Below are 15,364 nucleotides of genomic sequence, written 5' to 3' on the forward strand. Positions count from 1 at the left end.
CAAAAAATTTTACAAATTGTTTTGGGCAGTGGTCAATACAGATTTGAAAAAAAAAATTTCATAGTTACAATAACAAAGATATCAAATGCACACACTTATTGATACACTGTTGGTCAAAAGCAAAAATTGTTCTTATAAAGACAGTCCTGATCATTTATCACAATAGTAATTACAGTTTTTATCACAAAGTCTCATTAGTAAAAGAAATTGCGCACAGAAGTAGTGGATTTCCGTGCAGTCTTGAAAAAGTAGTGTTGTCCTTCCAACAGAAAGACAGTGCTGACTCTTGACATGTGGACAGCGTTGTGCAGTTGGAGGTGAGCCGCCAGCAGTGGTGGATGTGGGGGGAGAGATGGAGGAGTTTTGAGAGCGGATGATCTGGACATGTGTTCATCAGAAAGAGTAAATTTTTAATATTGGATATCATGGACTGATATATATATATATATATATATATATATATATATATATATATATATATATATATATATATGACTTTTGAACGCTAATAAGGTAAATACATTGTTTGTTCTCTATCAAAATCTTTCATTTGCTAACTGTGCCTATCAGTAGTTAGTGCCTTCAGTAGTTTGAATCTTTTATTTAGCTGGCAGTAGTGGCGCTCGCTGTATTGCAGTAGTTCGAGTAGCGAAGATTTTTGTGAGGTAAGTGATTTGTGAAACGTATAGGTTATTGTTAGTCACGGCCAATCTTTTGTAGGAATTATTGAAAGTCAGATTGCGTGGCGCTAAAAATATTGTGTGTCCGTTTAAGCACAGTCATGTATAACTTTTCTAAGGGGACGTTTCACTGTCCTGCTTCCTTTCGTTCCATGGTCCTCCACCGTTCTTCTCTGCGCCAGCCGGCCGGAGTGGCCGTGCGGTTCTAGGCGCTACAGTCTGGAACCGCACGACCGCTACGGTCGCAGGTTCGAATCCCGCCTCGGGCATGGATGTGTGTGATGTCCTTAGGTTAGTTAGGTCTAAGTAGTTCTAAGTTCTAGGGGGCTGATGACCACAGCAGTTGAGTCCCATCGTGCTCAGAGCCATTTGAACCATTTTTTTCTCTGCGCCATACTGCATCAGCTGTGACTGTGTGCGCAGCGTCTGTGGATATTGGACTATATGGCAAACACTACAGCGTTTCGCAGTGCCCTGACATCATCATTGGCATGTCCGCCCCTCGTAGCTGAATGGTCAGCGTGACGGATTGTCAGCCCTCTGGGCCCGGGTCTAATTCCCGGCAGGGTAGGAGAATTTTCTCCACCCAGGGACTGGGTGTTGTGTTGTCCTCATCATCATCCTTTCATCCTCATCGACTGCAGGTCACCGAAGTGGTGCCCAATTGAAAGGCCGACACCCGGCAAACGGTCTGCCCGACGGGAGGCTCTAGCCTTACGATTAAGTAAACCGTTGGCATTGTTGTCCGTTGACCGGAATGCCATCTTCCGGCAGAGCAGGGTCATAAGGACATCTGCTGACAGTTTGTTGATTTTTTTTGTCATCAGTCTTCTGACTGGTTTGATACGGCTCGCCCCAAACTTCTCTCCTGTGCCAACCTCTTCGAGTAGCACTTGCAACCGAAGTCGTCAATTATTTGCTGGATCTATTCCAATCTCTGTCTTCCTCTACAGTTTTTTCCCTCTACAGCTCCCTCTAGTACCATGGAAGTCATTCCATCATGTCCTATCATCCTGTCCCTTCTCCTTATCGGTGTTTTCCACATATTCCTTTCCTCGCCAATTCTGCGCAGAACCTCCTCATCCCCTACCTTATCAGTCCACCTAATTTTCAACATTCGTCTGTAGCACCACATCTCAAATGCTTCGATTCTCTTCTGTTCCGGTTTTCCCACATCCCATGTTTCACTACCATACAATGCTGTGCTCGAAACGTATATTCTCAGAAATTTCTTCCTCAAATTAAGGCCTGTGTTTTGCTATTAGTAGACTTCTCTTGGCCAGGAATGCCCTTTTTGCCAGTGCTAGTCAGTGTTTGATATCCGCCTTGCTCCCTCCGTTATATGTTATTTTCTTGCCTAGGTAGCAGAATTCCTTAACTTCATCTACATCCTGACCATCAATCCTGATGTTAAGTTGCTCGCTGTTCTCACTTCTGCTACTTCTCGTTACTTCCGCCATTCTTCGACTTCCTCTCAATCCGTATCCTGTACTCATTAGACTGTCCATATCATTCACCAGATCAAGTAATTCTTCTTCGCTTTCACTCAGGATAGCAGTGTCATCAGCGAATCGTATTATTGATATCCTTTCACCTCGAATTTTAATTCCACTCCTAAATCTTTCTTTTATTTTCATCATTACTTCTTCGATGTACAGATTGTAGAGTAGGGGCGAAAGACTACATACCTGTCTTACACCCTTTGTAAGACGAGCGCTTCGTTCTTGGTAGTCCACTCTTATTATTCCCTCTTGGTTCTTGTGCATATTGTATATTACCCGTCTCTCCGTACAGCTTAACCCTACTTTTCTCAGAATTTCGAATTTCTTGCACCATTTTACTTTATCGAAGGCTTTTTCTAGGTCGACAAATCCTATGAACGTGTCCTGATTTTTGTTTAGTCTTGCTTCCATTATCAATGGGAACGTCTCTGGTGCCTTTACCTTACCTAAAGCCAAGCTGATCGTCATCTAACACATCCTCAATTTACTTCTCTATTCTTCTGTATATTATTCTTGTCAGTAATTTGGATGCATGAGCTGTTAAGCTGATTGTGCGATAATTCTCGCGCCTGTCAGCTCTTGCAGTCTTCGGAATTATGTGGATGATATTTTACCGCAAGTCAGACGGTATATTGCCAGACTCATACATTCTACACACCAACGTGAATAGCCGTGTTGTTGCCACTTCCACTAATGATTTTAGAAATTCTGATGGAATATTATCGATCCCTTCTGCCTTATGTGATCTTAAGTCCTCGAAAGCTCTCATAAATTCTGATTCTGATACTGGGTCCCCTATCTCTTCTAAATCGACTACTGTTTCTTCTTCTACCACATCAGACAAATTTCCCCCTCATAGAGGCCTTCAATGAGTCTTTCCACCTATCTGCTCTCTCCTCTGCATTTAACAGTGGAATTCCCGTTGCACTCTTAATGTTACCACCTTTGCTTTTAATTTCACGGAAGGTTCTTTTGAATTTCCTATATGCTGAGACAGTCCTTCCGACTCTCATTTCTTTTTCGATTTCTTCACATTTTTCATGCAGCCGTTTCACCTTAGCTTCCCCGCATTTCCTATATATTTCATTCCACAGTGGCTTGTATTTCTGTATTCCTGAATTTCCCTGAACAGATTTGTACTTCCTTCTTTCATCGATCAGCTGAAGTATTTCTTCTGTTATCCATGGCTTCTTTGCAGTTATCTTCTTTGTACCTATGTTTTCCTTCCCAACTTCTGTGATGGCCCTTTTTAGAGATGTCCATTCCTCTTCAACTGTACTGCCTACTGCGCTGTTCCTTATTATTGTATCTATAGCGTTAGAGAATTTCAACCGTGTCTCGTCATTCCTTAGTACTTCCATATACTACTTCTTTGTGTATTGATTCTTCCTGGCTAAGGAAACATTCCTCACACACAAATAAAGAAAAGTTGTTATGTAGACATGTGTCCGGAAACGCTTAATTTCCATGTTAGAGCTCATTTTAGTTTCGTCCATCTACGCTCAATGGAGCACGTTATCACGATTTCATACGGGATACTCTACCTGTGCTGCTAGAACATGTGCCTTTACAAGTACGACACAACATGTGGTTCATGGATGATGGAGCTCCTGCACATTTCAGTCGAAGTGTTCGTACGTTTCTCAACAACAAATTCGGTGATCGATGGATTGGTAGAGGCGGACCAATTCCGTGGCCTCCACGCTCTCCTGACCTCAACCCTCTTGACTTTCATTTATGGGGGCATTTGAAAGCTCTTGTCTACGCAACCCCGGTACCAAATGTAGAGACTCTTCGTGTTCGTATTGTGGACGGCTGTGATACAATACGCCATTCTCCAGGGCTGCATCAGCGCATCAGGGATTCCGTGCGACGGAGGGTGGATGCACGTATCCTCGCTAACGGAGGACATTTTGAACATTTTCTGTAACAAAGTGTTTGAAGTCACGCTGGTACGTTCTGTTGCTGTGTGTTTCCATTCCATGATTAACGCGAAGAGAAGTAAGCGTTTACGGACACATGTCCACATAACATATTTTCTTTCTTTGTGTGTGAGGAATGTTTCCTGAAAGTTTGGCCGTACCTTTTTGTAACACCCTGTATATTGTGTCTATGTCTGCTCCTGGGTACGCCCTACAATCCAGTATCTGATTTCTGAATCTCTGTCTGACCACGATGTAATCTAACTGAAATCTTTTTCAAGTATACCTCCTCCTCTTGTGGTTCTTGAACAGAGTATTCGCAATTACTTACTCAAATTTATTACAGAGCTCAATTAGTCTTTCTCCTCTCTAATTTATTGTCCCAAGCCCATATTCTCCTGTAACCTTTCCTTCTACTCCTTCCCCTACAACTGCAATTGGATTCCAGTCCCCCATGAGTATTAGATTTTAATCTCCTCACATACTTTCTCTATCTCTTCGTCTTCTGCCTGCGATGTCGGCATGTATACCTGAACTATCGTTGTCGGTGTTGGTTTGCTATCGATTCTGATAAGAACAACCCTATCACTGAACTTTTCACAATAACACACTTTCTGCTGTACCTTCCTATTCATAACGAATCCTACTCCCGTTATACAATTTTCTGCTGCTGTTGATATCACCCTATACCCATCTGACCAGAAATCCTTGTCTTCTTTCCACTTCACTCCACTGACGCCTAGTATATCTAGACTGAACCTTTGCATTTCCCTTTTTAGATTTTCTAGCTTCCCTTCCTCATTCGGCGGCCGGAGTGGCCGAGCGGTTCTAGGCGCTTCAGTCCGGAACCGTGCGCCTGCTGCGGTCGCAGGTTCGAATCTTGCCTTAGGCATGGATTTGTGTGATGTCCTTAGGTTAGTTAGGTTTAAGTAGTTATAAGTTCTAGGGGGACTGATGACCTCAGATGTTAAGTCCCATAGTGCTCAGAGCCGTGTGAACCATTTTTAGATCAAAGTACGTACTTGGTCGTATAGAGACTGCTTCTCTCGCTGAATAAGCGAATGGAACGGGACAGATATTGACTCATACTGATAACAAATACCTAATAGGAATTATACAGGTACAAGTTTGTGCAGGAATGTAAATTACTGAAAGCACGGACGTTACCCCTCGACGCGGCTAATGTGCCTCGCCCCACTGCTTTGAACCTCCGCAATTAATCTTTCACAAACAGATAACCAATATATCCGTAGCTTCCCTCGTGACAAACGTCAGGCTGTGCGAGAACTAGCGAGAAATTAATGGCCTGTCATCAAGGGCTCACCCAATTTAACGCCCCACTGGTCACGCAGGAGGGGGGGGGGGTAAAGAATTTCTAATGAGCTTTGCGTCCAGCGTCATGCAGTAGGGGGCAAACACACACAGATCGGCGCGCGCAGAGGCGCATGTAGACAGTTACTTCCCAAGCGGTCACAACGCGAATGAACCGCGACAGAAAGAACCCGCTACTCGTTCAAAGTACCCTCTACCAGCCACCACAGTCTAATGCACTGAGCAGACAGTAAGCATACACAAGGCGATTCAGCTGCTCCTATGTGTTGGTTTTATGTAACCCGCAAGCCTTCCTATACCACCTGCGAGATTTTCCTATTCGCTTGCTCGCTATGTCTAATCTACACTGACGGGCAAAACCGCAACACTAACAAGGGAACCTCCCCATCGCACCCCCCTGAGATTTAGTTGGCACAGTGGATAGGCCTTGAAAAACTGAACACAGATCAATGGAGAAAACAGGAAGAAGTTGTATGGAACTAGGAAAAAAATAAGCATAATATACAAATTGAGTAGTCCATGCGCAAGATAGGCAGCATAGAGGATACTGTGAGTACAGGAGCGCCGTGGTCGCGTGGTTAGCGTGAGGAGCTGCAGAACGAGAGGTCTTTGGTTCGAACCTTCCCTAGAGTGAAAAATTTAGTTTTTTATTTTCGCAAAGTTATGATCTGTCCGTTCGTTCATTGACGTTTCCGTTCACTGTAATAAGTTTAGTGTCTGTGTTTTGCAACTGCACCGCAAAACCGTGCGATTAGTAGACGAAAGGACGTCCCTCTCCAATGGGAATCGAAAACATTTGATCGCAAGGTCATAGGTCAACCGATTCCTCCACAGGAAAACACGTGTGATGTATTCTATACGACACTGGTGACGGCATGTGATCGTGTGTCAATTATCAAAGTTCAGGCACACACACACTTGAAGATACAGCCTGCAGTGAATTTTCGTATGACACCCGGAGCATTCTCATGCTTATCACACACAACCTGACCGCAATTCTGTACGAAAATCTGGTGATTCACTCTGTTGTGCTGCCATTCATGAACAGCATTCCCGGAGGTGTTTTCCAACAGGATAACGCTCGCCCACATACCACTGTTGTAACGCAACATCGTCTACGTCGACATGTTGCCCTGACCTCCTTGATCACCACATCAGTCTCCAATCGACCACATATGGGACATCATCGGACAACTACAGTATCATAACAGCCTTAACCATCCCTGTATTGAGCAACCAAGTGCATCGAAGTCCATCCCACAAACTGATACCAAGCATCTGTGCGCCACAATGCATGCGCGTTTGTCTGCTTGCGTTCAACATTCAGGCTGTTACACCAGTTATTAACGTAGCAGCATTTCACATCTGGAATGGCTTATGTCACACTTACATTAACCTGTGATCTTGCAATGCCGGCCGCTGTGGCCGAGCGCTCCTAGGCGATTCAGTCTGGAACGGTACTGCTGCTACGGTCGCAGGTTCGAATCCTGCCTCGGGCGTGGATGTGTGTGATGTCCTTAGGTTTAAGTAGTTCTAAGTTTCAGAAATATTTTAGCACGACTCTCATCCGTCATCTATCAGAGATCATTGGGACAGCGGACTGGAAGAAGGCCCAGGTAATAGCAATCTATAAAAAAGGGTAGAAAGTCAGATGCACATTCTAACATTCTTCGTGGTGTCTGTTTGTCCTATATTGTGTCTCCCTACCACTTTCGCGCAACGACGCTCTGAGCGTGTTTTTTTAGGGAATTGACTAGTTTGAACCTGGGACCTGTTGCTGGTAAGGAGACGCCAGACCACACATGACATGTAGAGTTCAGAACAGTTCAGTGAGACTAGCGATGATGTAACCCAATACTTAATGATTTCCGCATCAGCTCCACTGCACTCCCTGTAAAAGAATCTTAATACTAACTAAATTTAGTGGAAGGGGTTCAAGGCTTTCCTATTTTTAGTTAGCTGGTGAAACAACGTCGAAAAAACAGTTAAGTTTACCATTGGCCATTTTATTCTACTCACAAAACATTGTTTATAAATTGCACTATTCATAAAAGGAAATGTTTTAATACAGGTTGGTAAAAACCAACTGCGTTCAACAAAAATGTGAACGAATATTCCCTGAATGAGTTTCCAAGTTCTACAATGGATCGAAGGATGACCTATGCCATATCACATCTATAATCTAGGTTTAAATTAAGTTTCACAAAAGAGAAAACTATCAAAATGGTCTACAGTGACCCTCAATTATCTTTAATTACTTATCTAACTTGTCTTAAATTACAGTGGCTGATGTGGCTTCTCAATAACTATACAACAGAAAAATCATTGCGTTTCATATTTTTACTTCAAATGGAAAATGTGAACACCATGAGCTTTAATTGACGATCGACACTAGTATTACGCAAAAAGGGGGTGTAACAGATGAGACTTCTGCAGTTCTGAGTGAAGCTTTATGCGCTGTCATGCAGCATCACATGCGTTCATTACCTTGTCGGTGTTCGTCAGGGGGCGGTGGGCAGCACAGCTCCGCTCACCTCGCCGTCTCAGAAGCAACTCTCCTCTAACTTCCCCTTACTACAATTTACTGAAGTTGGTTTAAAAAAACTATCTGGCTGTGTTTTCATCTGACCAATCAGGGTCTCAATATTAACCTTAAGCTCCGCCTACAAAAATTCTGTCTATCCAATGAGAAACGCTATACTTTTCGTGGTGGGGCAATGTTTTTAAAGTTTTCAACGTAACAGAGACGCGAAAAAGTCTCACGCTAAAACTTGCAGCTGGTGTGGTCCTATACTGTTCTTCTGGAGGGCTCTATCTTTTAACATGGGCTGGGGGGTGGTCCTGACGCAACAGAGACACGAAAAAGTCTCACGCTAAAACTTGCGGCTGGGGTAGCCCTTTTTGTGTTATTGTAAGATCTATACTGTTCTTCTGGAGGGCTCTAGCTTTTAACATGGGCTGGGGGGTGGTCCTGGCGGTTAGCTGGAGACGTGGGTGTCCGTCCCTTATCGTAGGGCCTCCTAGCCTACACGATTCTGCTCTCGGCTTCTGTTCTCGTTTCTCCCGTCGGAAATGCGTCTGTCTCACGGTGGGAAGGTATGACATGCATTTAGGCATTCTTGTGTTAGTCTGTGGTATTCCATTTGCTCACTCGTTACTCATATTACTTTGGTTTATTTAATGTCACGATTTATTCGGAGCTATGTGACATACTACTGGATTTGCTTATCATGTCAGGGTTTTCATGGAAGGTGTTGGATTTGCCTGACACCTTACAACATAATTACCGGTCAATTTCACTAACATCGATTAGTTGTATATTATGTTCAGACATAATGACCTTTCTAGTTTCTGAGAAGCTCATCTGCAGAAACCAGCACGGTTTTAGGAAACAGCGGTCATGCGAGACACAGCTGGCCCTCCTTGTGCATGATATACAACAGGCTCTAGATACCAGCTCCCAGGTTGATGCCATATCCTTGGACTTTCGAAAGGCGTTCGACTCAGTTCCGCACTGTCGCTTGCTACAAGAAGTGTCCGCTTACGGTCTATCCGATGACATATGCCTTTGAATAGAAAGTTTTCTAACAGACAGGGAGCAGTATGTCGTCCTGAACGGCGTGACTTCAACAGAAACAAGCGTTAATTTCAGATGTGCCCCAGGGCAGCGTAATAGGTCCGCTGCTTTTTACGATTTACGTAAACGAGCTGGTTAATGGTATTGACAGCGGCATTAGACTGTTTATCGATGATGCTGTAGTCTACAGGAAAGCAGTATCACACGAAAGTTATGAACAAATCAATGAGGATTTGCAGAAAATAAATGTGTGGTGTAATGACTGGCAGTTATCTCTTAATATTAGTAAGTGTAACCTACTGCGTATAATAAGACGAAAATCCCCGTTAATGTACGAGTACAAAATAAATGCCACAGTCTTTGGAAGCGGTAACATCCGTCAAGTATCTGGGTGTGACTATTCGAAATGATCTCAAATGGAATGATCAGATTACACAAGTAACGGGCAAGGCGAACTCTAGATTGCAGTTTATTGGTAGAATCCTGAAGCGATGCAGTCTTCAAGAAAGGAAATTGCTCACAATACGTTAGTTCGTCCAGTCTTGGAGTATTGTTCGTCTGTATGGGACCCTTACCAGGTGGGTCTGATTCAAGAGATTGAGAAGGTCCAAAGAAGGGCTGCAAGATTCGTGACTGGTACATTTAGCCATCGCGAGAGCGTTACAAATCTCATAGAAAGTTTGAAGTGCGACACACTTGCAGATAGACGGCGCGCTAAACAGAAGGGGCTGCTCACTAAATTCCGAAATCCGATTCCCACCGAGGATGTAGAGCACATATTATCACCACCAACTTTCAAATCGCGCAACGATCACCTTTCAAAGACAAGGGAAATTAGAGCTCGCGCTGAGGCGTTCAAACAGTCGTTTTTCCCTCGCCCGATCCGCGAGTGGAACAGAGGGGGGTAAATATGACTTTGACGCGAATTGCGCCCTCCGCCACACACCGCTTAGTGGCTAGCGGAGTATATATGTAGATGTAGATGTTACCGAGACAAATGTATTACTGGAATTCCATTTCTATACGTCAATTATTTTTTGGTGCTGCGATTTTTTTTCGTCAGTGCGTTACCCGTAGAGAAAAAATGAGCAGGATTTTTTTGAAGGAAATTTAATGTAGTTAAATTTTGTACTGGGGTACGTTTTCGCTAGAGGCCGTAGTTTACGAATTATTCAAGAAAAACGTATAAAAGTGACCTTGAAACACACGTTTCTTGAATAACTCGAGAATCCTGGCCTGGAGTGAAAACGCATCCCAGTATAAAATTTATCTACATTAAATTTCCCACAAAAATGTCCTGTACCTTTTTCCTGTAGGAAGAGTAATTTGCATGTAGCAAACGAGAGTATACGAAAATTTTGAAGGTGTTGCAGGTTGCATAAATCCCTTAGGTAGAGGCAACTAAATCAGCCTTTATAAGCAGAACAACAAACCGAGCTATGTTGACAATAGATCTTCAGTGCTATTTAGTGCAGCCTGGCATATTATCTACCAGTAAAGACACCTCCGGACCCCCCCCCCTCCTCCCCAGGTCTTTAAAGAATCAAACTGCCGTTCATGAGGGCTTCAGATGTCTGATTACTTTTCAGATCAGTTGACTTGTAAAATATTTGACGTTAAGCATGGAAGTGGGAAGCTTAGAAATGATCTTATAGTCAAATTTTCCCTGAGACATTTAAGTGTCATCTTTATCTAAGATAATTATGGAAGCTGAAGAAATGAATAAAAATTTGTGCTAGGGCCAGGACTCGAAATCAAGTCTTCTTACTTACGAGGCAGAAATGCTTACTGTTACACCACCCCGGTCAACATTACTACACGAACCCAAACTTCAATTCATATTTTCAGCTTATTTTTCCCCCTACATCGTCACTATTACCAGGGCTTTCCGGCATTGGAATAGCATCCCAGCGTTGGACGTAATGGGGAAGTCCTCTACCACAGGTGATCTTACAGGTCTTATAACCGTAGTGCTAGAGTGGTGTACAGCAAGGAAACCGGGGTTCGAGTCCTGGAAGTCACTCAAATTTTAATTCATTTCTTCAGCTTCGATGATTATCGTAGATAAAGATGAGATTTAAATGTCTCGGGGAAATTCTAATTACAAGATCTATAAGACCACCTGTGCTACAGGACTTCCCCATTACGTGCAACGCTGGCGTGCTATTCCAATGCAGGAGAGCCCTGGCAAATATGACACTGTAGGGGGAAAATAAACTGAAGATATCAATTGAAATCTGGTTTTTGGGAGGGCATTCGACTTGGGAAGTTTGTGCAGCAATGTTGACCATAGTGCTGCGGTGGTGAAACAATCAGCATTTCTACCTAGTAAGCAGCCGGTAAAATAGTTCAGCGTGTTCGATCAGAGGCTTAGCTGCTGTCTATAGTAAAAAAAGAAAAACTGAGTGAACGGATCAACGATGAACCTGAACAGGTTCGCGAACAAATTCAACGAACTATAACGAACAAAATGAGATTTTTTTTTAAAAAAGTCGGCCGGTGTGGCCAAGCGGTTCTAGGAGCTTCAGTCCGGAACCGCGCCGCTGCTGCGGTTGCAGGTTCGAATCCTGCCTCGGGCATGGATGTGTGAGATGTCCTTAAGTTAGTTAGGTTTAAGTAGTTCTAAGTCTAGGGGACTGATGACCTCAGATGTTAAGTCCCATAGTGCTTAGAGCCATTTGAAGATTAAATAATAAAAAGTAAGCAAGAAGACCCGCGTTCGAGTCCCGGCCATGGCACAAATTTTAATTCATTTCTTCAGCTTCCATCATTCTCGTAGTTTAGAAATGGTTTGAAATTGTGTTCAGAGTTTGTTGATAGTCGGTAAGTGCTTTCATTTTAATCCACATAATCTCACAAGGGGAGGCCGCCAATTGTGAAATTCAGATTCGATTCATACTGCGCATAATAAAAGCTCATGGCCAGAGGTGTAATGTGGCAAAGCACCAACATGCACTTCTCAGCCGTTGTCGAGAAAATCGACAGTTCAAAGAAACCGTTGCGGTGAAATACTCTCGACGATTATCAATTTCCCACAGCGTCGTGGCGCAGCGGTAAGCGCTCGGGTTCGTAATCCGAAGGTCGGCGGATATCTCGCGCCATGCAATTTTTTTTATTATTATTAGTTTTTTGTAATTCATATATATATATATATATATATATATATATAATTAATGAATTGCTTATGCATGTTGGTGAAGGCGGATCGCTCTCCAATTGTACCGCCTCAATTTTTCCGTTTTTTTTTTTTTTTTTAACAGGGCGTACCAAAGCTCTCCCGTCCGCACTGAATTTCGACGATGTTATTAAGTTGCGCTAGGGACCGCATCTACCTTCTTTCGAAGTTAGCAGGCAACTACGCTGTTATGCGGCGGCTCGTTTCGGCCCATTCAGCATCTGTCACTCAAGTGTAACGAGCGAGTAACGGAGTTTATATTTCATACCTGCCACTGCAAATTTGTGTTCGTGGGGTCTCTATTCTAACTCGAACGTTTGACTTACGCTATACGTATTCGTTTCGGAATATCGTTTCTACGTCTTCCGTTAACTATACGTGGTTAACATTATGAAGACAATTACTAACATTTGTGAAATACAACTTTGTTTGCGGAAAACATAATGATGTTCGAAGTCGCCAGTTTTTCCACGACTTTCAACAACTTATTATATGCATAATTGTTGCAACTGATTGCCGGGAATTATATATATATATATATATATATATATATATATATATATATATATATATATATATATATATATGAATTATAAAAAACAAATAATAAAAAAAAAAGTTTGCATAGCGCGAGATTCGATCCGGCTACCTTCGGATTACGAACCCGAGCACTCCCCGCTACTCCACGACGCAGTAGAGAATTATTGATCGTACAGAGTATTTCAGTGCAACGGTTTCTTTTAACTGTCGATTTTCTCGACAACGGCTGAGAAGTGCATCTTGGTGCTTTGCCACATTACACCTCTGGCCATGAGCTTTTCTTATGCGCAGTATGAATCGAATCTGAATTTCACAATTGGCGGCCTCCCCTTGTCAGCCGCCTCTATTTAGCAGTATACGAGTAAACCGATAATTCTTTTAAGAATCGAAGTCTCTTATGTCAAACAACTTCCAACGTCTGATTACTTTCCAAATAGTTACCATGATACAATATCGGCATTACGCACACGAGCCAGAAACAGTTCAGAGAAGGTTTGAAATTATGGTTAATGGTTGTTGGAAGACGTTATGTGCTCTAATTATAGAACAACGGATGAGTATAGTAATTTGCGCTACGTTTTAAGCTAATTTGCCACGCATCTCCATATTTATGATGACATATCTCGTAGACTGTGTGAGCTACAATTACACAATTTTACCGGTAAATTCAATGTTATCGACAAATACTGCTTGCAAAGTATGTTGCAGACAGAGTTTGCAGTAAACAAGTAATACATTATGTTATATCCTAGCCAGTAATGCCACCCGAGCCCGCTGCCAAAAGGTTGGCAGCATCAAAGTCCGGACGCCGTCCGCATAAGCAGCGCCAGCGAGACAGGAAATCGCCGCAAGTCTGCGCGCGCCACCGCTGGCTTCTGGCTTCTTAAGCGCTGGATCGGAGCGTGGAATGTCAGATCCCTTAATCGGGCAGGTAGGTTAGAAAATTTAAAAAGGGAAATGGATAGGTTGAAGTTAGATATAGTGGGAATTAGTGAAGTTCGGTGGCAGGAGGAACAAGACTTCTGGTCAGGTGACTACAGGGTTATAAACACAAAATCAAATAGGGGTACTGCAGGAGTAGGTTTAATAATGAATAGGAAAATAGGAATGCGGGTAAGCTACTAAAAACAGCATAGTGAACGCATTATTGTGGCCAAGATTGATACGAAGCCCACACCTACTACAGTAGTACAAGTTTATATGCCAACTAGCTCTGCAGATGACGAAGAAATTGAAGAAATGTATGATGAAATAAAAGAAATTATTCAGATTGGGAGACGAAAATTTAATAGTCATGGGTGACTGGAATTCGAGTGTAGGAAAAGGGAGAGAAGGAAACATAGTAGGTGAATATGGATTGGGGGACAGAAATGAAAGAGGAAGCCGCCTGGTAGAATTTTGCACAGAGCACAACATAATCATAACTAACACTTGGTTTAAGAATCATGAAAGAAGGTTGTATACATGGAAGAACCCTGGAGATACTAAAAGGTATCAGATAGATTATATAATGGTAAGACAGAGATTTAGGAACCAGGTTTTAAATTGTAAGACATTTCCAGGGGCAGATGTGGACTCTGACCACAATCTATTGGTTATGACCTGTAGATTAAAACTGAAGAAACTGCAAAAAGGTGGGAATTTAAGGAGATGGGACCTGGATAAACTAAAAGAACCAGAGGTTGTACAGAGATTCAGGGAGAGCATAAGGGAGCAATTGACAGGAATGGGGGAAATAAATACAGTAGAAGAAGAATGGGTAGCTATGAGGGATGAAGTAGTGAAGGCAGCAGAGGATCAAGTAGGTAAAAAGACGAGGGCTAGTAGAAATCCTTGGGTAACAGAAGAAATATTGAATTTAATTGATGAAAGGAGAAAATATAAAAATGCAGTAAGTGAAACAGGCAAAAAGGAATACAAACGTCTCAAAAATGAGATCGACAGGAAGTGCAAAATAGCTAAGCAGGGATGGCTAGAGGACAAATGTAAGGATGTAGAGGCCTATCTCACTAGGGGTAAGATAGATACTGCCTACAGGAAAATTAAAGAGACCTTTGGAGATAAGAGAACGACTTGTATGAATATCAAGAGCTCAGATGGAAACCCAGTTCTAAGCAAAGAAGGGAAAGCAGAAAGGTGGAAGGAGTATATAGAGGGTCTATACAAGGGCGATGTACTTGAGGACAATATTATGGAAATGGAAGAGGATGTAGATGAAGATGAAATGGGAGATACGATACTGCGTGAGGAGTTTGACAGAGCACTGAAAGACCTGAGTCGAAACAAGGCCCCCGGAGTAGACAATATTCCATTGGAACTACTGACGGCCGTGGGAGAGCCAGTCCTGACAAAACTCTACCATCTGGTGAGCAAGATGTATGAAACAGGCGAAATACCCTCAGACTTCAAGAAGAATATAATAATTCCAATCCCAAAGAAAGCAGGTGTTGAGAGATGTGAAAATTACCGAACTATCAGCTTAATAAGTCACAGCTGCAAAATACTAACACGAATTCTTTACAGACGAATGGAAAAACTAGTAGAAGCCAACCTCGGGGAAGATCAGTTTGGATTCCGTAGAAACACTGGAACACGTGAGGCAATACTGACCTTACGACTTATCTTAGAAGAAAGAT

Source organism: Schistocerca americana, chromosome 11 (genome assembly GCF_021461395.2).
Source record: "Schistocerca americana isolate TAMUIC-IGC-003095 chromosome 11, iqSchAmer2.1, whole genome shotgun sequence".
NCBI classification, from domain to species: domain Eukaryota; kingdom Metazoa; phylum Arthropoda; class Insecta; order Orthoptera; family Acrididae; genus Schistocerca; species Schistocerca americana.